The sequence below is a fragment of the Pongo abelii genome, chromosome 20 (assembly GCF_028885655.2).
Source record: "Pongo abelii isolate AG06213 chromosome 20, NHGRI_mPonAbe1-v2.0_pri, whole genome shotgun sequence".
Taxonomy (NCBI): Eukaryota; Metazoa; Chordata; class Mammalia; order Primates; family Hominidae; genus Pongo; species Pongo abelii.
Genome location: NC_072005.2, coordinates 17,285,620 through 17,308,513, shown reverse-complemented (window position 1 = coordinate 17,308,513; position 22,894 = coordinate 17,285,620). Strand labels below are relative to the sequence as shown.

At 51.7% G+C, this 22,894-nt stretch overlaps 1 protein-coding gene across 3 annotated transcripts in view; it reads right to left on the bottom strand.

Annotated features, from left to right (window-relative positions):
* MYO9B (myosin IXB) overlaps positions 1 to 22,867 on the bottom strand; it is a 136,437-nt gene extending 113,570 nt beyond the window's left edge. For all 3 annotated transcript variants that reach the window (XM_063719328.1, XM_024236773.3, XM_063719329.1), the window contains exon 1: positions 22,761 to 22,867. The gene's annotated coding sequence lies outside the window, so the exon portion shown is untranslated. The remainder of the gene's footprint in view (positions 1 to 22,760) is intronic.
* Positions 22,868 to 22,894: the final 27 nt, after the last annotated feature.

The following is a 22,894-nucleotide window of genomic DNA, read 5'->3' as shown; positions in this document are numbered from 1 at the left end:
GCCAGGTGGCCTTGAACTCCTAAGCTCAAATGATCCTCCCGCCTTGGCCTCCCAAAGTGCTAGGATTACAGGAGTGAGCCACTGCGCCAGGCCAATCTGGGCTTTTAGGATACACATTGCCTGAATAGTGAACATCGTACTCAACGGGAAATTTGTTCACCCTCCCTCTCCTCCCCCCATCACCTTCTGCAGTCCCCAATATCTATTCTGCTCTGTTATGTCCACGTATATAGATTGTTTAGCTCCCCAAAATTCACCCTCTTCATTTTTTTTTTTTTGAGATGGAGTCTCGCTCTATCACCATGCTGGAGTCCAGTGGCGGATCTCAGCTCACTGCAACCTCCGCCTCCCGGGTTCAAGTGATTCTCCTGCCTCGGCCTCCCGAGTAGCTGGGACTACAGGTGCCCACCACCATGCCCAACTAATTTTTGTATTTTTAGTAGAGACGGGGTTTCACCATGTTGGCCAGGATGGTCTCAATCTCTTGACCTCGTGATCCACCCACGTCGGCCTCCCAAAGTGCTGGGATTACAGGTGTGAGCCACCGCACCTAGCCCTGTTTTTTTTTTCCTAAGAGACAGGGTCGCTCAGTTTCTTCTTTTTTTTTTTGTCAGGGTCTTGCTCTACTTCCCAGGCTAGGGTGCACTGGCATGATCACGGCTCACTGCAGACTTGATCTCTCTGAGCTCATGTGATCCTCTCACCTCTGCCTTCCAAGTAGCTGGGACTATAGGTGCACACCACCATGCATGCTGGCTAATGTTTCTGTATTTTCTGTAGAGATGGGGGTCTCACTATATTGCCCAGGTTGGTGTCAAACTCCTGGGCTCAAATGATTCACCTGCCTAGGCCCCCTAGAGTGCTGAGATTATAGGGATGAGTGACTGTGCCCGGCCAAGTTTATTCCTAAAAAATGCATTTGCTTCTGAAGGTTGCAAGAAAAAGAAATGCTGGTGCCAGCCCACCTAGGGGCTTGGATCAAGAGCCATAAATGCAGCATGAGTCAACCAAGAATGGCTGAGGGTGTTAAGATGAGGCCCAAAGACAGGCAGGAGAGACTGGTATGCAAACAGACGTGAGTGTAGACGTGAATCCAGCACAACAGTTAAAAGACACACAGCAGGAGTGATTATCCTAAAGGACAAGAGAAGACATTAGGGGAGTAGGAATATCTAAGAGGGGTTCTGAGACCAGGCGTGGTCGCTCACGCTTGTAATCTGAGCACTTTGGGAGGCCAAGGCGGGTGGATTGCTTGAGGTCAGGAGTTCAAGACCAGCCTGACCAACATGGTGAAACCCTGCCTCTACTAAAAATACAAAAATTAGCCAGGCATGGTGGCGGGCGCCTGTAGCCCCAGCTACTTGGAAGGCTGAGGCAGGAGAATCGCTTGAATCTGGGAGGTGGAGGTTGCAGCGAGCTGCAATCATGCCACTGCATTCTGGCCTGGGCGACAGAGTGAGACTCCATCGTGAAAAAAAAAAGGGGGGAGGTTCTGAAGGATGAAGAGGAGTTCATTCATGAGGTGAGTAGAAGAATAAAGGATGGTATGATAGGCCCACCACCTGTTTTTATAAATAAAGTTTTATTGGAAGGCAGCCTTGCCCACTCCTTTCCTTATTGTCTGTGGCTGCTTTTGCTACAAGAGCAGAGTGAAATAGTTCAGGCACAGACTGTAATATTACAGCCTGGAAAGCCTAAAATATTTACTATCCAGCCCTTCAAAGCAAAGGTTTGCTGACCTCTGCCCTAAAGTGAAGCATGACTCAGCACTGTGACTGAGCGGGGTCAGGGCCACTAAAGGCTCTGAGAATTCCTGCAGAAGTGTTAGAAGGGCTGAGGCTGAAAGAAACGATAACTTATGAGGCCGAGGCAACAGTTCATACAGGGATAGGGAGTGGCGACAGGGAAGAAGGCTGGGGGACACGCAAGATTTAACTCTTAAAACTTTCCCCCAGGTTAGTAAGTAACTGTCATGTTTTCTTCCAGGGAAATAGATATATACTGTATATAGTTTAATGAAATTTGGATTGTCTTATCCATTTCGCTGTAAAACCTAATTCTTTCCTTGATATGTCAGTGCATTTGTATGTTCCTCCAGGTCATGAGATAAAGCTTTGAGAGACTGGTTTTTTTTTTGTTTGTTTGTTTTTTATTTTTATTATTTAAGATACAGCTTGAGCAACAGGGCGAGATGCTGTTTATTTTTATTTTTTTGAAATGGAGTCTTGCTTTATCACCCAGGATAGAGCACAGTGGCGTGATCTTGGCTCACTGCAACCTCCGCCTGTCGGGCTGAACCAACTCTACTGCCTCAGCCTCCTGAGTAGCTGGGATTACAGGGGCCGGCCACCATGCCCGGCTAATTTTGTATTTTTAGTAGAGACAGTGTTTCACCATGTTGACCAGGCTGGTCTCGAACTCCTGACCTCAAGTGATCCACCCGCCTTGGCCTCCCAAAGTGCTGGGATTTACAAGCGTCAGCCACCACACCTGGCAGAGACTCTATTTCTTAAAAACAGCAACAACAACAACAAACTATCTGAACGAGGCAGCTCATCTGCTTTTTTATTTTTTGAGACAGGGCCTCACTCTGTCACTCAGTCTGGAATGCAGTGGCATGATCTCAGCTCACTGCAGCCTCGACCTCCCGGGCTCAAGTGATCCTCTGATGGCACCACCATGCCCAGCTAATTTTTGTATTCTTTTTGCAGAGAGGGGGTTTTGCCATGTTGCCCAGGATGGTCTGGATCTCCACCTGCCTTGACCTCCCAAAGTCCTGGGATTACAGGCATCAGCCACTGTGCCTGGCCCTCATCTGCTTTAGAAAACACTTTAGCAGTTTCTTTCAATGTTAAAACACATACCTAGCACGTGACCCAGCAATTCCCCTCTCAGGAGTTACTCAGGAGAAATGAAGCAGATGTCGAGACAGAGACATGTAACTTCTGAGAGCCCCAAACTGAGAACCCAAATGTCCACCAACCGAATGAACCAACTGACCACACCATGGAATATGGCTCAACAATGAGAAGGAACCAACAAATTCAGGATGGCTGGTTCCCGATGCTCACAGTGATAGGAAACCAATTCAGAATTGTTGGGCTGAGTGAAAGAAGCCTGACAAGGCCAGTGCGGTGGCTTATGCCTGTAATCCCAGCATTTTGGGAGGCCGAGGTGGGCAGATCACGAGGTCAGGAGATCGAGACCATCCTGGCTAACACGGTGAAACCCCTTCTCTACTAAAAATACAAAACCAAAAAAAAAATTCGCTGGGCGTGGTGGGGGGTGGCGCGCGTAGTCCCAGCTACTCAGGAGGCTGAGGCAGGAGAATGGTGTGAATCCAGAAGGCGGAGCTTGCAGTGAGCCTAGATTGCGCCACTGCACTCCAGCCTGGGTGAAAGAGCGAGACTCTGTCTCAAAAAGAAGCAGCAGCCTGACAAAAGAGACTACATAACTACATACAGACGTAGCAATTCTGCTCCCAGGTATAGACCCAAAAGAATAGAAAGCAGCAACTCAATTCCTTGTACACCAATGTCCACTGCAGCTCTATTCACAATAGCTGAAAGGTGGAAACAACCCCATGTCCATCGGCAGATGAACGCATACACAAAACATGGTCCATCCACACAACGGAGTATGATTCGGCCATAAAAAGGAATGAACCACTGCTCCATGCTACAACATGGACGAACCCCAAAAACATGAGGCTGAGAGAAGCCAGATGCAAAAGGCCACATGGTGTATGATTCCATTGATATGAAATGTCCAGAACAGGCAAATCCATAGAGACAGGAAGCAGACTGGCGGTTGCCAGGAACTGGGGGAGGGGGAATAGGGAGTGACGGCTCATGGGGACCGGGTTTCTTTTTAAGGGATGAAAATGTTCTGGAATCAGATAGAGCTGGTCGTTGCACAACACAGTGAATGCACTGACTAGCACACTTAGTTTTCTTTTTTGAGACACAGTCTTGAACTCCATTGCAGTGCTGCGACCCTGGCTCACTGTAACCTCCACGTCTTGGGTTCAAGTGATTCTCCTGCCTCAGCCTCCCTTCCAATCTCAGGGGATTACAGGCATCCGCCACCACACCGAGCTAATTTTTCTATTTTTAGTAGAGACAGGGTTTCCCCATGTTGGCCAAGCTGGTCTGGAACTCCTGACCTCAAGTGATCTGCCCGCCTCAGCCTCCCAAAGTGCTGGAATTACAGGCATGAGCCATCGCGCCTGGCCAAATTTTTATTTTTGAGACAGGATCTCATTCTGTTGCCCAGGTTGGAGTCCAGTGGTGCAATTGTGGCTCACTGCAGTCTCAACCTCCCCTGGCTCAAGCAATCCTCTCACTTCAGCCTCCTGAGCAGCTGGGACTACAGGCACATGCCACCATGCCTGCCTAATTTTTGTATTTTTAGTAGAGACTGGGTTTCACCATGTTGCCCAGGCTGGTCTCAAACTCCTGGGCTCAAGCATTCTGCCTGTATCAGCCTCCCAAAGTGCTGGGATTACAGGTTTAAGCTACCACACCCAGCCAAATTACACACTTTAGATGGTGAATTTTACGTTTTGTGACTTTTCCTTAATTAAGTTTTAAAAAGAGCCTATACTGTATGATTCCATGTATATAACATTCTAGAAAATGCAAATTGACCTATGAAGACAGAAAGCTGATTGGTGGCTGCTTGGGGATGTGGGGTGGGGAGGGATGACAAGAGGCCTGAGGACACTTTTCAGATGATGGATGTGTTTATGACGTTGGTCGTGGTGGTGGGCTTACGACTATTGGCACACTTAGTAAGTGCAGCCTATTATGCAACAATTTCACCTGGATAAAACTGCTTAAAAAGGCCAGGTGCTTGGCCGAGCGTGGTGGCTCACGCCTGTAATTCCAGTACTTTGAGAGGCCAAGGTGGGCGGATCACCTGAGGTTGGGAGTTCGAGACCAGCCTGACCAACGTGGAGAAATCCCGTCTCTACTAAAAATACAAAATTAGCCGGGCATGGTGGCGCATGCCTGTAATCCCAGCTACTCGGGAGGCTGAGGCAGGAGAATCGCTTGAAGTCGGGAGGTGGAGATTGCAGTGAGCCGAGATTGCGCCATTGCACTCCAGCCTGGGGAACAGAGCGAAACTCCATCTTAACAACAAGAACAACAACAACAAAGCCAGGTGCAGTGGCTCATGCCTACAATCCTAGCACTTTGGGAGGCTGAGGAGGGCAGATTGCTTGAGCCAAGGAATTCGAAACCAGCCTGGGCCACACAACTAGGTATCTCTACAAAGTAAATAAATAAATAAATAAATAAATTAGCTGGGCATAGTGGCACATACTGTAGTCCCAGCTACTTGGGAGGCTGAGGTGGGAGGACTACTTGAGCCCAGCGGGTGGAGGCTGCAGTGAGCAGGGATTGCACTACTGCACCGCAGCCTGGGCCACAGGGCAAGAACCTATCTCAAACCACCCCCCCAAAAAAAAACTGCTTTAAAAATTACATGGATTTAAAAGATCCCATTTCCCCAGGAGTTTATCTTTTTAAAACTTCTTACTCTGTATTCAAAAGTTCAGCCCTTGAGCCCAGGCACAGCTCCTCAGACACCACAGCAGGGAGATGGTCGGAAATCTAAAGGTACGTCAGGTTCCCAGGTGCCACGTGGTATCGCTCACCTGGTCGTCCCAGGACACCACAAGAGTTAATCACGGAATGTTCCCAGGCAGCTCCATAGGGCCAAGGAAGATGGACAGAGGTTTATGCACTTCTAAGCCAGGTGAGGAATACAGGAGCCCAAATTGAAGATATATGTCTTTTTCTTTTTTTTTTTTGGAAACAGGAGTTTCACTCTTGTTGCCCAGGCTGGAGTGCAGTGGCACGATCTTGGCTCACTGCACCTTTGCCTCCAGGTTCAAGCCATTTTCCTGCCTCAGCCTCCCAAGTAGTTGGGATTACAGGCATGCACCACCACACCCAGCTAATTTTTTGTATTTTTGGTTGAGACAGGGTTTCACCATGTTGGTCAGGCTGGTCTTCAACTCCTGACCTCACGTGATCCACCCACCTCAGCCTCCCAAAGTGCCGGGATTACAGGTGTGAGCCACCGTGCCTGGCCAAGATACGTGTCTTAATCACACCTGCGTGAATGTGTGTGTGTGCTGGCATATGTACTTCCATGTGCTTGCATGTACACAGAGGAAACACATGTGAATACACACACTTCTGTGCACACAGTACACAAACATGAACACACCTGTGAACACAACATAGGACACACCCATGCACATATAAACACAGCACACACGGACACACTATGCACACACATGCTTGTACACATATTTATATGCTTGTATACACACTCACACGCATGCACGTGCATACAAGGACACAGGTATGAAGGAACATATGTGCAAGCGCTTTTTTTTTTTTTTTTTTGACAGAGCCTTGCTCTGTCACCCAGGCTGGAATGCAGCGGTGCGATCTCAGCTCACTGCAACCTCTGCCTTCCGGGTTCAAGAGATTCTCATGCTTCAGCCTCCCAAGTAGCTGGGATACAGGCGTGCATCACCACATCTGGCTAATTTTTGTATTTTTAGTAGAGACGGGGCTTTGCCATGTTGGCCAGGCTGGTCTCCAACTTCCAGCCTCAAGTGATCCAGCCGCCTTGCCCAGCATATACTTCCATATGAACACTCATGCACACACATGTGCACAGCCACACGTACATGCTTGTACACAAAACATTTGCATGCACATGCCCACCCACATGTTCATGCCTACATACATGCGTGCACCTGTGTATGTGCACAGAGCAAGGCCTGGGCAGAGTTGGCCCGTCCTGTGACGTTCACTTTTGTGACCAGGGGCTCAGTGCAGCTCCCAGCTGGCGGGCTTTGGGCTGACTTATGGCTGAGCTGCCTGGATGTAGGCGGTGCAAAGCTCACTGGGATATGCCTACTTCCTCCTTCACAGCAGAGAGCAGCTCTGAGCGAGAAGCCAGGAGAACCCAAGGATGGGCTCTTTCTCCTGCTCCCTGCAGCCTCTGCCACCCACTGAGGGGAGGGCTGATGCTAGCTCATGGAATCACAAGGGCTGAAGGCCACATGGACGGCTGCACTTGAGACTGCTCCGCGTCCTCCAGGGACTGTTGATGGAGTACCAGGAGCCCTCTGAGCCCTGCTGGGAACAAAGCTTGGGGGGGCTTCTGCAGCTCTGGGCCCCTGGTGTGTGGGGCAGAAGGGCAGACTCTCAGGAAACCCCGCTCTCAGAGATGGGGCTGAAGGGGACGGTCACAGGACTGGCAGATGTGTGCCCTGCCCCCAGGCCAGGAGGAAGTGGATAAGGCTTGCTCAAGGCGGCTGCTGAGCAGCCAGGGCTGCAGGAAAGGGGGTAGCCCGAGAAGGGACGTCCCTCCCTGGGAGTGGGATGGGGGTGGTGGGAGCAGAAACTAGCTGGGACCACAAGCTGGAGTGTCCCCTGCAAGGCTCATCAGCCTGGTCCTCTCCTGCTCCCCCAGGTGGGACCATGGGCCTGTCCTTTCACCCACAGCTCTGGGCTGACCCCCTCTACCTGGGCCCAAACACTACCATACCCAGCTAATTTTTGTATTTTTAGTAGAGATGGGGTTTCACCATGTTGGCCAGGCTGGTCTCAAACTCCTGACCTCAAGTGACCCTCCTACCTTGGCCTCCCAAAGTGCTGGGATTACAGGTGTGAGCCACCATGCCTGGCCACAAGACCCCATCTCTATAAAAAATTAAAAAATTAGCTGGGCGTGGTGGTGTACATCTATAATTCCAGCTACTCGAGAGGCTGAGGCAGGGGGATTGTTTGAGCCCATGAGGCCAAGGCTGCAGTGAGCTGTGATCATGCCACTGCACTCCAGCCTGGGCCACTGAGCAAGACCATGTATCAAAAAAACAAACAAAAAACAAAACAAAACTGCTTCCAAACATGGAAGCAACTGTTTTCACGTCTTTTGTGAAAGAATCCTTCTCTCCCTGGATTGGGGAGCCTCCTTTGTTAAATACTACACATGGAGTTATTTTATACATGTGGTCCGCCTCTGGGCTGCTGAGGCTTGTGAGGTGCCACGCTGTTTTGATTATCAGAGCTTCAGAGAATGTTCTCACTCGGCAGGGCTCAGTCTTTTGTGGTTTCCCAGGAGACCTTGGACCTGGAAATTAGTCTTGCTGTGGCTTAAGATCCCTGCCCCAAGTGGATGTGAAACCTGCCCTTGGAAAATCCCCTGGTTCTGGCGGGAATGGAAGGAAGCAGATTGGGGACGGAGGAACCAGGGACCTGAAGTCCCTGTGGGGGACAGCTCAGCCAAGTGGCGACCTTGGGTTGTGGTTGTGTTTTGGGGTCCGGGTCCTGAAAACGTGTTTCCTTCCTTAAACCGAATTGTCTCACCAAAATACCCCAAGGCTAACACACCCGCTGTACCCCCTGACTCATGCCTATCCCACGCACAGACAATGTGAACGGGAAGCAAAATACATCCTCCAGCTGACAGCACCAGTACGACCAAGGCCTTGTGTAAGAACGATCCCCTTGTTACCAAATGAAAATCAAACTGTCAGACTATAAAGATCCTCGAAGAAATGCCAAAAAGTGGTAACAAAGTGCCTGTCAACTGATGAATGGAAAAATACAACGTGGCCCATTCATCCAACAGAATATTATTTGGCCATAAAAAGGAATGAAGGCTGAGTGAGGCGGCTCATGCCTGTAATCTCAGCACTTTGCGAGGCCAAGGCCGGCAGATCGCTTGAGCTCATGAGTTTTAGACCAGCCTCGGGAACATGGCAAAACCTCTTCTCTACAGAAAAAAAACAACACAAAAATTAGCCAGGCGTGGTGGTGTGTGCCTGTAATCCCAGCTACTCGGGAGGCTGAGGTGGGAAGATGGCTTGGGCCTGGGAGGCAGAGGCTGCAGTGAACCGAGATTGTGCCACTGCACTCCAACTTGGCCAACAGAGCCAGACCTTGTCTCAAAAAAAAAAAAAAAAAAGGAAGGAAGCACCGATTCATGCTATAACGTGGATGAAACTAAAAAACATGATGCTGAGTGAGAGCAGTCAGACACGAAAGACCATATGGGGTGTGACTCCATTTATAGAAATGTCCAGAATGCCAGAACAGACAAATCCACAGACACAGAAAGTGATGAGTCGTTGTCAGGAGCTAGGGGACGAGGAGTGGGGAGTGATGGCTAATGGGGACGGGGTTTCCTTTTGGGGAATGAAAGCGTTCTGGAATCAGATAGAGCTGGTGTTTGCACAACACCGTGAATGCACTGAATGTTACTCATGATAAATTACACGTTATGTGCATTTCACTACAATAAAAATGAACACTCCTTTTAAAAAAACGGAGCGGTGCAAAAAGAAATGGCTTTGTAAAAGCCAGGCCAGTATATGCTTTCTGCACTCTGAAAAAACGCCAATCTCAATTCAGGGCCTTTTCCTTGTGTTCTCATAGAAAGGAGGTGCAAGGAAAGGCATGAAAACGAAAAAAACAGGCCCTGGGGGTGGGGGTCAGTGGCCGGATGTGAATTAGCCGCTCTCAAGGCCGGCTGCACAGAAAGTAGGGTTCTGCCTACCAGTTTGGCGGAGGATTCGGAATTTACTGGAGAATAAAGGCCTCCGGACAGGGACTCCAGAAAGTGTGGCGTAGCCGTTTCGTTTATATAAGGCCATAATTTGAAGCCACATGTTTATAGGATGAAATCATTCTCAAGCTAAGGGAAGGCTAACTAGCATTACAGCAGACTCGTTTAGGATGCATCGTGCAGCATTCAGCGCATTTCACATTTCGTGTACATTTCCCTGATCCTGTTGAGGATTTTTTTTTTTTTTTTTTTTTCTAGAAGAAACGCTCATGGGCAGTATGGGAAAGATGGACACACACACACGAAGGAATGACCACAAAGTCAGCCTATCGGTCAGGGTGGCTCAGAGTGGGAGGACGACGTAGAGACCTTTGTCCTCATTTTTCTACACCCGCAACCTAACCATAAGATGGCCACGCTCATGTGCCAGTCGGGAGGAAGAGGACACTCAAGAAAAGAAATTGTTAAGAAAACTTCAAGGGATGGCCCGCTGCAGGTGACAGGAGGGAGAAACTAAGCTCTTTTGGGGCATTTCAGAAATTGGGGATATGGCCAGGCGTGGTGGCTTATTCCTGTAATCCTAGCACTTTGGGAGGCTACTTGAGCCTAGGAGTTTGAGACCAGCCTGGGCAACAAAGAAAGACCCCCCAATTCTACAAAAAATAAAAAATGAGCCGGCCATAGTGGCGTGCACCTGTGGTCCCAGGTACTCAGGAGGCTGAGGTGGGAGGATCACTTAAGCCTGGAAGGTCGAGGCTGCAGTGAGCTGTGATGGCGCCACTGCACTCCAGCCTGGGCAACAGAGACAGATCCTGTTTCTCTCTCTCTCTCATACACACAAATAAGTAAATAAACAAAGTAAGTGGGGCTGCTTCCAAGAATCCACTGCAGAGGTCAATGGGCTCATACCACGGTCTGGTATGAGGGAACTGGTGGGCATCATTGGTGGCCCAGGCCCTGCTGAGGGGCCAGGTCCTAGGGGTGGGACAGAGCAGGGATGGGAAACTCCTCGGGGAGCAGCTGGGGGAGCCAGCAGGGCCAAGAAACAGCATCCGCAGGGCAAAATCACAAAGAGGCATTTCCAGTGGGGAGTTCATTCGTGCTCCCCAAAACTCATGCTTACCCCGAACCTCAGAATGTGACCTTGTTTGGAAATAAGGTCTTTGGGGATGTAGTCAGTTAAGATCAGGTTGTATTGGACAAGGGTGGGCCCCAAGTCCAAAGACTGGTGTCCTTATAAAAGGAAAAGAGACATATGTGCACACAGAGGGAAGGTGGCACGTGAATAAAGATGGAGGTGGGGATTGGAGTGATGTGACCACAGGCCAGGGAACGCCTGGAGCCCCAGAAGCTAGAACAGGCAGGAAGGGTCCTCCCCTAGAGCCTCCAGAGGGAGCGTGTTCCTGCTGACACCTTTTTTTTTTGAGATGGAGTCTTGCTCTGTTGCCCAGGCTGGAGTGCAGTGGTGCGATCTTGGCTCACTGCAACTTCCACCTCCCGGGTTCAAGCGATTCTCCTGCCTCAGCCTCCCAAGTAGCTGGGATGACAGGTACCCACCACCACACCCGGCTAATTTTCATTGTTTTTTTTCTTTTGTTTTTTTTTTTTGAGACAGAGTTTCACTCTTGTTGCCCAGGCTGGAGTGCAATGGCGTGATCTCGGCTCACTGCAACCTCTGCCTCCCAAGTACAAGCAATTCTCCTGTCTCCGCCTCCCAAGTAGCTCAGATTACAGGCATGCACCACCATGCCTGGTTAATTTTTTTGTATTTAGTAGAGACAGGGTCTCACCATGTTAGTCAGGCTGGTCATGAACTCCTGACTTCAGGTGATCCACCCGCCTCGGCCTCCCAAAGTATTGTGATTACAGGTGTGAGCCACCATGCCTGGCCAACACCTTCATTTCAGACTTGCGGACTCCTCAGCCACCCAGGATAGGTACTTAGTTATGGAAGCCCCAGGACATGAATCCAGTTGCCCAGCGCAGAACACCTTGAGTGGAACACTCAGGCCAGAAGGTAGCTGGGTGAGCCCTTCGGTTGCTCCAGCCTTTTTCTGCTTTAACTGAATATTCCCAAGAAGCTCATCCCAAATGCTCTCTCGTGGCTTCTGCCAATTCCACGCTCACTCATGGGGAGTTGAATATGTTCTTCTGAACGTGTTCAGTTTGTCGCTTGTCTTCCCCAAGACATTCCCCCAGACCTTCCATCTGGACTGACTGTTCTGAGCCCCACGCCCTGGAGAAAGGTCCCTTCCCAGGTATGTGTTCTTTCAGCACGTTCTGGCCACCCGCCTCCCCGCAGCCCAAGTGCTCTCTGACCTGTGCTATATGCCCACCCCTCCAGGCCCTGGGGTCTCCCTCCCTGGGATCTGTGCTGATGTTTCAGAGGAGGCTGCCTTCAACATATGGTTAACAAATGTTCCTCCAGTGCTCACCCCGGGCCAGGCTGATGCTGGGCACAGGAGAGAGAACCGGGAGGTGAAGGAGACGGATAACACACTCACCACAAAGCAAGGAGGTATTAGCAACAGTGATAAGTGCTTTGGGGAGGAAAAATCCAGCATAACCGTGCTAGCACTGCAGTTCTCAGCCAGGAGTGAGTCTGTCCCTGCTGGGACAGACATCTGGCAATGTCTGGAGACCTTCTTTTTTTTTTTTTTTTTTTGAGATGAAGTCTTGCTCTGTTTCCCAGGGTGAAGTGCAGTAGCACTATCTCAGCTCGCTGTTAGCTCTGCCTCCCAGGTTCAAGTGATTCTCGTGCCTCAGCCTCCCGAGTAGCTGGGACAACAGGCGTGTGCCACCACACCAAGCTAATTTTTGTATTTTTAGTAGAGACGGGGTTTCTCCATGTTGGCCAGGCTGGTCTTGAACTCCTGGCCTCAAGTGATCTGCCCGCCTCAGCCTCCCAAAGTGTTGGAATTACAGGCGTGAGCCACTGCGCCTGGTCATGGAGACATTTTGGATGTTACCACTTGCGGCGAGGGGATACTGCAACTAGTTGGTGGAGGCCAAGGATGCCGCTCAGTGTCCCACAGTGCACAGCACGGCTCCCACAGCAAAAAATACTCGGCCCCAATATGAGCCAGGCCAAGGTGGGGAAGCTGGGGATAGGAACCCGTGGGGCAGCGCTCAGGGCAAATGGTTGCTGAGGCCTGTACAGTGCAAACGAGCTAGACGTGCCCAGAGCTTGAAGACAGCAGCCCAGGCGAGGGCGGGGAGCGGGCAGGCGGGGTCAGAGTGGGTCTGAGAACAAGGAGCCCAGTGTGGCCGGTGGGTCCAAGGCTGGAGGCGGGGAGAGAGAAACCGAGATGGGGAAGGTCAGATCCTCCAGGGCCCTGCAAATGTGGTTAGATTTTCATGCAAGTCCGACAGGGGAGCCCCGTGTGGTTTGATGCAGGGGCACCAGGACCAGAGTGACATTAAGAAAATGTCATTATCTGTGGCAGATGGACTCTGGGAGGCCTGGGTGGAAGCACATTCTGTGGGTGCCTTGGGGGGAGCTGACAGTGGCCTGGGTCAGGCCCATGAGACACAGGTGGGTTCTGGTCACAGGTAGAAGGCAGAGCCACTGGGTGGTGGCTGGGCTGCAGGTCCTTCTCGGGTGACCTGTGAGCTTGTAACGAAGATGGGGAGGGCAGCCAGGGACGTGGGTCTGGAAGGGCAGAGGAAAAACCCTTGTATCCCCCTCTGCAATCACACAGCTCATCCGTCGTCACGCCCAGGGGAAAGCCATCTTGAGGGTAAGAACGGGGTCTCCCTATGTTGCCCAGGCCGGTCTCGAACTCCTGGGTTCAAGTAATCCTCCCACCTCAGCTTCTGGAGTAGCTGGGACTACAGGTGCAAGTCCACACTCGGCTAATTTTTCAATTTTTTTTTTTATTAAAGACATGATCTCCCTATGTTGCCCAGGCCAGTCTCAAACTTCTGGACTCAAGTGATTCTCCTGCCTCGGCCTCCCAAAGAGTTGGAATTACAGGCATGAGCCACTGCCCCTGGCTAGAACATTTACATCACCTTAAAAAGAAACCCTGTACCTTTTAGCTATCACCTTTCCCACTGATCCCCCAAAAGACCCCCAAGTTTATTCCCATTCTACACATCTGCTGAGCTGCCTAGGTGGCTCGCTACCTGGCCCCTCATCTGCCTCACGCTTCTAGTTTCCATGTGGAGTGCTCTCTGCCTGCCAGGATCTCCCCATGCCGCCCATCTGTCACCTAGCCCTTGTGGCCTTCAGACAGATGCTCCTCCTCCTGGCCACGAAACCCACCCTCTGCCTGGTTTCTACAGAGGACATAAGGAGCTCGTTCCATTTTCTGATCACCTGAGAGCAGAACTGGATGGTGGGGGACAATGGTCCCACGATTTGCTGCCACCAGTGTCTTTGGTGAAACAGCCACTCCCCAGCTCCCCTTGAAGCTCATCCCTGTGCCAGGGACCCTGGTGATCACACCACAAAGGCAGGGGAGAAAGGAGTCACCTCAGGCCAGTCACGGGCTTGACCTGCAGTCTCAACAGGCTCTGCTTGCCCCTCAAAAGCTTGGTGTTCTTCTATATCATTGTTTCTCCCCTGGAGCTGACTCTGCCCTCAAGGGACACTTGGCAACCTCTGTCCTGAGATATGTTTTTTCCCTTTGAGACAGAGTCTTGCTCTGTTGCCCAGGCTGGAGTGCAGTGGCATGATCTTGGCTCACTGCAACCTCCACCTCCCGGGTTCAAGAGATTGTTTTGCCTCAGCTTCCCAAGTAGCTGGGATTACAGGTGCACAACACCATGCCTGGCTAATTTTCTGTGTGTGCGTCTTTTTCTTTTTCTGTATTTTTAGTAGAGACAGGATTTCACCATGTTGGCCAGGCTGGTCTCAAACTTCTAGCTTCAAGTGATCTGCCTGCCTCAGCCTCCCAAAGTGTTGGGATTACAGGTGTGAGCCACTGCGCCTGGCCCAGAGACATATTAAGGGTTGTTGGGACAGGGAGGATGCTACCAACATGAAGAAGGTTGAGGCTGGAAATGCTGCTCCATACCCCGTGGTGCTCAGGGTCCCACCACAGAGAGGGACCCAGCCACAAATATCAGCAGTGCTGAGGGTTAGAGACCCTACATTAATTATTTGGAAAAAAATTGATTCTTTCCTCATACTAAATACCAGAACGCACAGAATACATTCCTAATAATTTTTTTTTTTTTTTTTTTTGGGATGAGTCTCACTCTGTCACCCAGGCTGGAGTGAAGTGGCACCATCTTGGCTCACTGTAGCCTCGACCTCTCAGGCTCAAGTGATCCTCCGGCCTCAGCCTCCTGAGTAGCTGGGACCACAGGCATGTGTCAACACACCTGGCTAATTTTTGTATCTTTTTTATAGAGATGGGGATTCACTATGTTGCCAAGGCTGGTCTGGAAGTGCTGGGCCCAAGGGATTCTCCCACCTCTGCCTCCCAAAGTGCTGGGATTACAGGCATGTAATCACTTGGCCCCCAAAGGGTTATTAACCCAAAGGGTTATTAACCAGGAGAATCCACCTAGCCTCTCTGCTTTCTCTCCTCTCTCCTTCCCCATTCACTTTGTGTATTTAAATGTGTCGGCTGGGCACGGTGGCTCATGTCTGCAATCCCAGCACTTTGGGAGGCTGAGGTGGGTGGATCACCTGAGGTCACGAGTTCGACACCAGCCTGGCCAACATGGTGAAATCCCATCTCTACTAAAAATACAAAATTACAAAAGTGGCTGGGCGTGGTGGCTCACGCCTGTAATCCCAGCACTTTGGGAGGCTGAGGCGGGTGATCGCTTGAGCCCAGGAGTTCAAGACCAGGCAACATGGTGAAACCCTACCTCTATAAACAATACAAAAATTAGCCTGGCGTGGTGGTGACTGCCTGTAGTCCCAAGCTACTAAGGAGAATGAGGTAGGAGGATCACTTCAGCCCAGGGAGGTTGTCAAGCCTGCAGTGAGCCAAGATCATGCCTCTGCACTTTAGACTAGGTGACAGAGTGAGACCCTGTCTCAAAAAAAAAAAAAGCAAGATTCTCACACTTTCAGCCTCCTCAAGGACCCACGGGCACTTGACATGTTAGCATGGTTCCAACCCCACGCTCACTTGGCTGCAGAATATTGAGAGTGTGGGGTGCAAGAGGGAGCCAGCCTTGTGGAGGCACCTGCCCCGGTTCAGGCCACTTTCTGCACTGCAGGACACCCCAACCCTTACCTTCTCCCTTCCCTGCTAAATCACGGGGCTGACTCCTGAGGGACCACCCAGGGGAAAGGAACCAGTTTCCACGGCGCCTATGGGCCAAATAAGTACGACTGCACTTTCTCCGCCTCTCTTGTTCTTGTACCCACCCAATAAACAGCATCTCCACGTGACAAGACGAGGACCCCAGGGGTCTTCCCAAGCAGTGGCCAAGCTACTCCTTGCCCCCCACGGCACATTCACCAGGAAATTAAAGCCCCACGTGAGTCCCCGTACCCTGGGAATCAAAATCTCAAACGTCACCCTCCTGCCCCCGATCTCGTCTGCCCTGGAATGGGATGCAGGAGGTGGCAGACGTCTCCTCATGGAGATGCTCTGAGCAGTGAGCCCAGGAAGATCCACAGCAAAGCCTTGAGCCACCCACTGCTGCTGTGCTGCTGTGACTTCACTCATGAGGAAGCAGCAGTGCCCACCTCGCAGGCAGATGACCCAGGGCACGGCTGACTGGGGAAGCTCTCAGGTCTCCCACTTCCCCCATAAGCGAGTCCCCAGGCCAGGCAGGCTCCCGTCACAGGCTCGCCCGCTGCTGGCACCTTCACAGACCCTGGGCTGTGAATTTGACTTCCATGCTCGTGACTCCTGGCTGAACATCTGAACAGAGGCGAGGGCTATTTCTGTTCTCCTCAGTCTCCCCAAGGGCCAGCTCTGAGCCTGGCTCCCAGCCAATACTTCCTTTTTGCTGAAGGATTTTAAGACCTTCCAGAAACTTCTTTTGTTCAATCACTTGTGACAGCAGTTGGTCCTAAGATCACTTGGGTCCACGAGTGGAGTTACTTTTGGATATTCCTTGCCCCTGACCCTGGCAATACTGAGAACAGAGACACCCCTGCCCCATGCCTTGTTTGTAAACTTCATCCTGCTTCCCCACCAGGCACACACAGCCTTGTGGACCTGGCCCTCAACACATCCCCTGTAAAATCCCATGGGATCCACTCCTCCCTGGGCTGGGTCCTCGCCTCTCTCTCTTTTTTTTTTTTTTTGAGATGGGCTCTTACCCTCTTGCCCAGGCTGGAGTACAGTGGCATGAGATCACAGCTCACTGCAACCTCTGCCTCCTGGGTTCAAGCAATTCTTCTGCCTCAGCCACCCAAGTAGCTGGGATTACAGGTGCGTGCCACTACACCTGGCTAATTTTTGTATTTTTAGTAGAGACTGTGTTTTATCATGTTGGCCAAGCTGGTCTCGAACTCCTGACCTTAGGTGATCCTCCCACCTCGGCCTCCCAAAGTGCTGGGATTACAGGCGTGGGCCACTGCACCAGGCCTCTCACCTCTCTTTAGTCACCCCTGAATGTATGAGCATGAGATCTGGAAAACAGGGAGAGTCCAAAATTGATGTGGCCAACCAACCTGCTCACCCTTAAAGTGTTTATTTAAAGGAGTGAGAAAAGACAAAATGGACCTATTCTCTATTGACACGATCATTTCCCCCCAGATTCCTATATTATCTAAAAATGTAAGTTGAGGCCGGGCACTGTGGCTCACGTCTGTTATCCCAGCACTTTGGGAGTCCGAGCGGGCAGATCACCTGATGTCAGGAGTTTAAGACCAACCTGGTCAACACAATGAAAGCCCATCTCTACTAAAAATACAAAAAGTAGCTGGGCGTGGTGGCGCACGCCTGTAGTCCCAGCTACTCGGGAGGCTGAGGCAGGAGAATCACTTGAACCTGGGAGACAGAGGTTGCAGTGAGCTGAAATTGAGTCACTGTACCCCAGCCTGGGTGACAGAGCGAGACTCTGCCCCCGCCCCCAAAATAAACAAACAAATAAAAATGTAATTTGAATTTGTCCTTTTCTCAGTATTATGAGCTGAGCTGTGTCCACCACCCCCCTCCACAAACGAATATTCACATATTGAAATCCTAAACCTCAGAACTTCAGAGTATGAGTATATTTGGGATTTTTTTTTTTTTTTTAAGAGATGGGGGTGTTGTTCTGCCACCCAGGCTGGAATGCAGTGCCATGATCATAGCTCACTGTAGCCTCAAACTCCCAGGCTCAAGCGATCCTTCTGTCTCAGCTTCTCAAAGTGCTGGGACCACAGGCATTCACCGTCATGTCTAGCTAATTTTAGTATTTTTTGTAGAGATGGGATCTTGCTATGTTGTCCAGGCTGGTCTTAAACTCCTGGCCTCAGGTGATCCTCCTGCCTCAGCCTTCCAAAGGGCTCAGATTACAGGCGTGTGCCACCAAGCCTCGCCTAGAGACAGGGTCTTTATGGGGATGATTCAGTTAAAATGATGTCATTAGGGTGGGCCCCCTTCCATATGACTGCTGTCCTCGTTAAGAGGAAATTTGGACACAGAGGCAGGCACAGAGGGAGGACGATGTGAAGACCCAGGGGAAGACGGCTATGTATGAGCCAACAGAGAGAGGCTTGGAACAGATTCTCACAGCCCTCCAAAGGCACGAACCCTGCCAACACCTTGATCTTGAATGTGATCTTAAACGTCTGGCCTCTAGAACTGCAAGCCAATATATTTCCGTTGTTTTGGCCACCCAGCATGCGGTTCTGTTACAGCAGCCCTAGCAAACTCAGGCACCCAGCAACAACAGTCGTGAAATACCCCTAGCGGGGCTCCTTCTCTTGCACATACAGCCCTGTGCAGGAGGGCAGAGATGGGTTTTAAACAAGTGAGTCAGACAAGGATATCTTATTCATCACTCCGATGAACCCACGGGCTGAACCCTTGAGTCACTACTTTATTTATCATCGGGCTCGGGCTCAGAAAGTCTCGCTGAGGAAATGAGTAGAACCCAAACTCGTGAGCTGCATTTCTGAAACATGCCTAATCTCTGAGGCTCTTTCCTAGCCATGATAGAAACTGAAAGGGAACGGGGCTCTGGGCTGCGGCGGTGGGCTGGTGTGGAGACAGAGCCCTTTGTTCTGCCACTCCAGGGACCACGAGGGCAGAAGAGAAGGGCTTGTCTTGCTCTGCCGAGAGGCCGCCTGGGGCCCTCTGAATGGCCGGCCGAGCAGGGGCAGCCTGGCACAGCTGGGCTGGGGATGCTGGGCACACAAAGGACTGGTGGGTGGGGTGCGGGGGCAGCACCCAGAAGGGACCGTCAGTCCTGTGGCCCCAGAGCGTCTCCTCCAATCAAGGTAAAGCAGCAAAGTCACGGTCAAGGAGGGGGCCAACCAGGGAAGGGGACAGCAAGATGGACCAAGAACAAAAATTCAGCAGTGTGTGCTTAGGAACGGGCGGGCGAAAGGGCCCATGGAAGAGATAATGCAGCTTACAAAAGGGACGTTTATCCGGGGCAACCTCCAAAGTAGCTCTTGGGAGAGAATCTAATACCTCTAATCTCAGAAGAAAAGCAACAGATCATTCTAAGATGAGGACAGTTCCTCCAGAAATCCAGGTCAGTCACAAGACAAAGAAAAGACAAGGGCATCCGCTGTCCATCCTCGGGCGTGTTGCCTACCCTCCCACAGTCCGTTCCTAACGGTTCCTCCTTTTTATCAAGACCCGCTCCCTCCTGATTAAGAACTGACTGGAAGGCAGGATTCAGTTCTTGGTCTCTGCCCCTGTTCCCACTCTTAGTGGCAGTTTCTCAGGGGCTCCACAAACACCAAGGACCCACCGAGGCAACAATGGGCCCTAGAGGGGAACCAGGTTTTACTAATGAGCATCACATTTCACCTGGCGGGGGAGGTGATTCTGCCCCCAGGGGACACGTGGCCATGGCTGGAGTCATTTTCAGTTGTTACCCCTTGCAGGGGATGGAATACTACTGGCATCTCACGGGGGACAGCCAGGGACACTATTCCACATTCTACAGTGCATAGCCCCAAGTGTCAATGGTAATGCAGGTGAGAAACTGCCCTGGAGATTTGGGCTTCCCCAGTTAAAGGTTACTAAGGATCCTGCATGTTTCTAGAAAGCTCAAGGAACCATCTCTGAAGTCATCACCTGCCTGGGCCTGTTTCTGTATCAGGAAGATAAGAACAAGGACCCTCGCGCTGCCGGTTGGCAGAATGAGAGAGCTGGGATGCCCTGTACCGGCCGGGCTTCAAAGTTATCTGCTTGCGCAATCCCTTCCACCCGGCGTGGTTTAACACGTGGTATCTTTCCAGGTTTGACCTGGGGCCAGCCACTACTTCTGAGGAAACTTGCTGAAATCCCCCTGGTCCTAAAGCTTGCATTGGTTGTCCCTAATTCTCCCCCCATAATATCTTGTGGCCCCTCTGTCACCGTACTGATGACCTGATCTGAATTCCATTCTTTTTTTATTATTATTATTTTTGAGGGTGTCTCACTCTGTCACCCAGACTGGAGTGCAATGGCGCAATCTTGGCTGGCTGCAAACTCCGCCTCCTGGGTTCAAGCAATTCTCCTGTCTCAGCCTCCAGAGTAGCTGGGACTACAGGCGCACACCACCACGCCCGGCTAATTTTTGTATTTTTAGTGGAGACAGGGTTTCTCCGTATTGGTCAGGCTAGTCTTGAACTCTTGACCTTGTGATCCACCCGCCTCGGCCTCCCAAAAGGATTACAGGCCTGAGCCACTGCGGCCCAGCCTGAACTCCATTCTCTCTGAAGAAGTGCAAAGTTGCAGGGCGGGCATTAGTGTGTCCCTCCTCTGGGTCATAAGGATTCACCTCTGTCCCCAGGAATCTACCAAGTGCCTGGCACAATCAACCCTTGCCTAACTGAAATCCAGGCCCACCCAAGACACACCATTTGGAAGAGACGAGGAATGGGAAGCAGCAAGTTAACAAGTCCCTGTGGGGAGAGAATAATGAATCCTACAGCCAAACAGAAAGGGGAGATTCCCACGTCTCTACCTGCTCCACTGAGTCACCAGACTGGACCCGAGGGACAGTACTGCCTCGGGATTTCCAGAAATTTGCAGTTTCCAAAGCTTTGGGAATAGGTGCAATGTGCAAAAGCACCTTCGACACCACAATTTTCTTTTTGGACGATGAAGAAGCGGTTAAAAAAAAAAATCATTTTTGGATACAAACTGTAGAATGGAAAACGGAATAAAAGTAGGATCATCGCAGCCAGGAATGGAGAGTGGGGGTGCTGTGAGGAGTTCAAGGCCGGGAGTTGGGGGACATGGACTGGAGACAAGACGGTGATGAGAAGAGTTGGGTTTCAAGGTTGAAAAACGCTGATGGAGGTCAATTCATTCATTTTGCAGGTGAGAGGTCAGAAACAGGCACAGAGACTTGACCAAAAGCCAGGATCTCCAACACAGTGCTCCCTCCACAAGACCCTGCTTGGCCATTCTCTAGCGGCAGGGAAGAAGCAACTGCAGGGCTGTGGGATCAGAAGATCCTGGTCCTGTTCTGTAGGCCAGGGCAAGCCTACAGTTCAATGTTTGCAGGAGGCATGACTGTAGGCTGTCACTGCATGTCCTGGAGCAAGCCAGGCCAAAGCCACCTTTCCTAAAGGCCAGGATATTCTGGAAGTGAAGGGGGTGCTTATCTTTCTGTGGCCCTCTTTATATTCAAACTATCCAGGTTCATCTCCTGAATGAGCTATAAACTAAATATAAGCTGGGGTTCCCCAGCCCTTCTGGCAGATCCCAGATAAAGATCCCTACAGTTGGGAAAGGGGAGAAATGAATGCCAATCAAAAGCACCCTGCACAAAGTCCCTGCCTGGCCCTGCCAGGGCCACAAGAGCCAGGCCTGTCAGATGTGAATAACTTTCCTGTCGCCCAGGTCACCTCTGGCTGCTCCTGGACACCTTAAGATTCTGAAGACTCCAACACCAAAAAACAAACCGAGTTGGGACCCTCTGGCTGGAAAGTGTCCCCACCAGCTCCCACCTCAGACAAAGAGGCAGAGAAGCCATCCCTTAAAGACCCCTGGTCTCCAGGTGCCCAGGAAAGAAAGGAGGGCTCGTGGATGTCGTGCCTCTCCAGGGCTGAGCTCAGAGCAACCGGGGGACAGATTTCCTGTATGTCGTTTTACCCATTTAAGTCCAAGGATGCAGCTCTGCGGAGGTGGCGACAGTCCTGTACATGAGGGTGCATGCACACTCCCTTCTGAAACACAGTTCCGGCCCCACAACCGGCCCTGAGGTCCGTTCCTTGGATCCAGGGAATCCCAGAATCCCGCTAGTCCTGTCTTAAGGGGAGGGTGGTGAAGTTTCCAAGACGAGGACACTGGCACAGAGAGTGTTGGGACTCGTCCCAGGTCACCCAGCTGTTAAGTGTGAAGTCAGGAGGGACATGAATCAAGAGGGGAGGGTGGGGGGACTCTCCAGGGGCTGCACCTCAACATCTATCTGCACGGGGCCACTCTAACCCTTTCCTTCTCTTCCCTCCTCTCCGGGCCCTCCCTCCCTAAGCCTACCCTCAGTTCTTACCATGACTTCTACTTCGTTTACTTCCCTTCCAGCTCCCATTTCCCCGCTTCCCAATAGCCGGCTGCCGCATCAGTTAGTTCAGAACCCCCCGCATTTACTGAGCACCCACTGGGGGCCAGGCGCCGCCCTCTTCTCAGACACCCTTCCTTCAATCGCGCGGGCAGACGTCCCCAGATCCGTCTCGCACCCCTTCCCCCCAACCGCACCCCGGCTGTCCCGCCACTGGCCTTGCCCACTCCCTCAGCCTGGGCCTCTCGTTCCCGCCTCCGTGCCTCCCCACAACGCCGTTTCCTGCGACCCTCCAATTACCACTTAAGCCACGTCCTCTTCAGAGAAGCTGCTCAAAGCCACAAGACTCACCCCCCCCACGCCCGCGAACTCCCTCACCAGCTCCATCCCCATCCACTTTCTCCTTCACCGTCTCGCTTCCACCTCATCCCCAGCAACCTCTCCAAGACCCCCAGGCTCGTTCCCGCCCCCTCGACCCCTGCCGTCGCGTCCCCCATCAGCCCTCAGCTCCGTCCCTTTTCTGCGCAGCCCCCAAAGGCAGGCTTCGAGCTCGAGTCGCCAACCCGAGGCCACCTGGAACTCACCTGGCCTCGGCCGCCGCGCGCCGCCGGTCCCGGGCCGGGTCCCCGGCCGGACGACCGCCTGCCCGCCCGCCGCTGCTCGGGCCGCTCCGCCCCGCCGCGCCCGCCGCTCCCCCGCGCGCTCCCGCTTCCGGGTT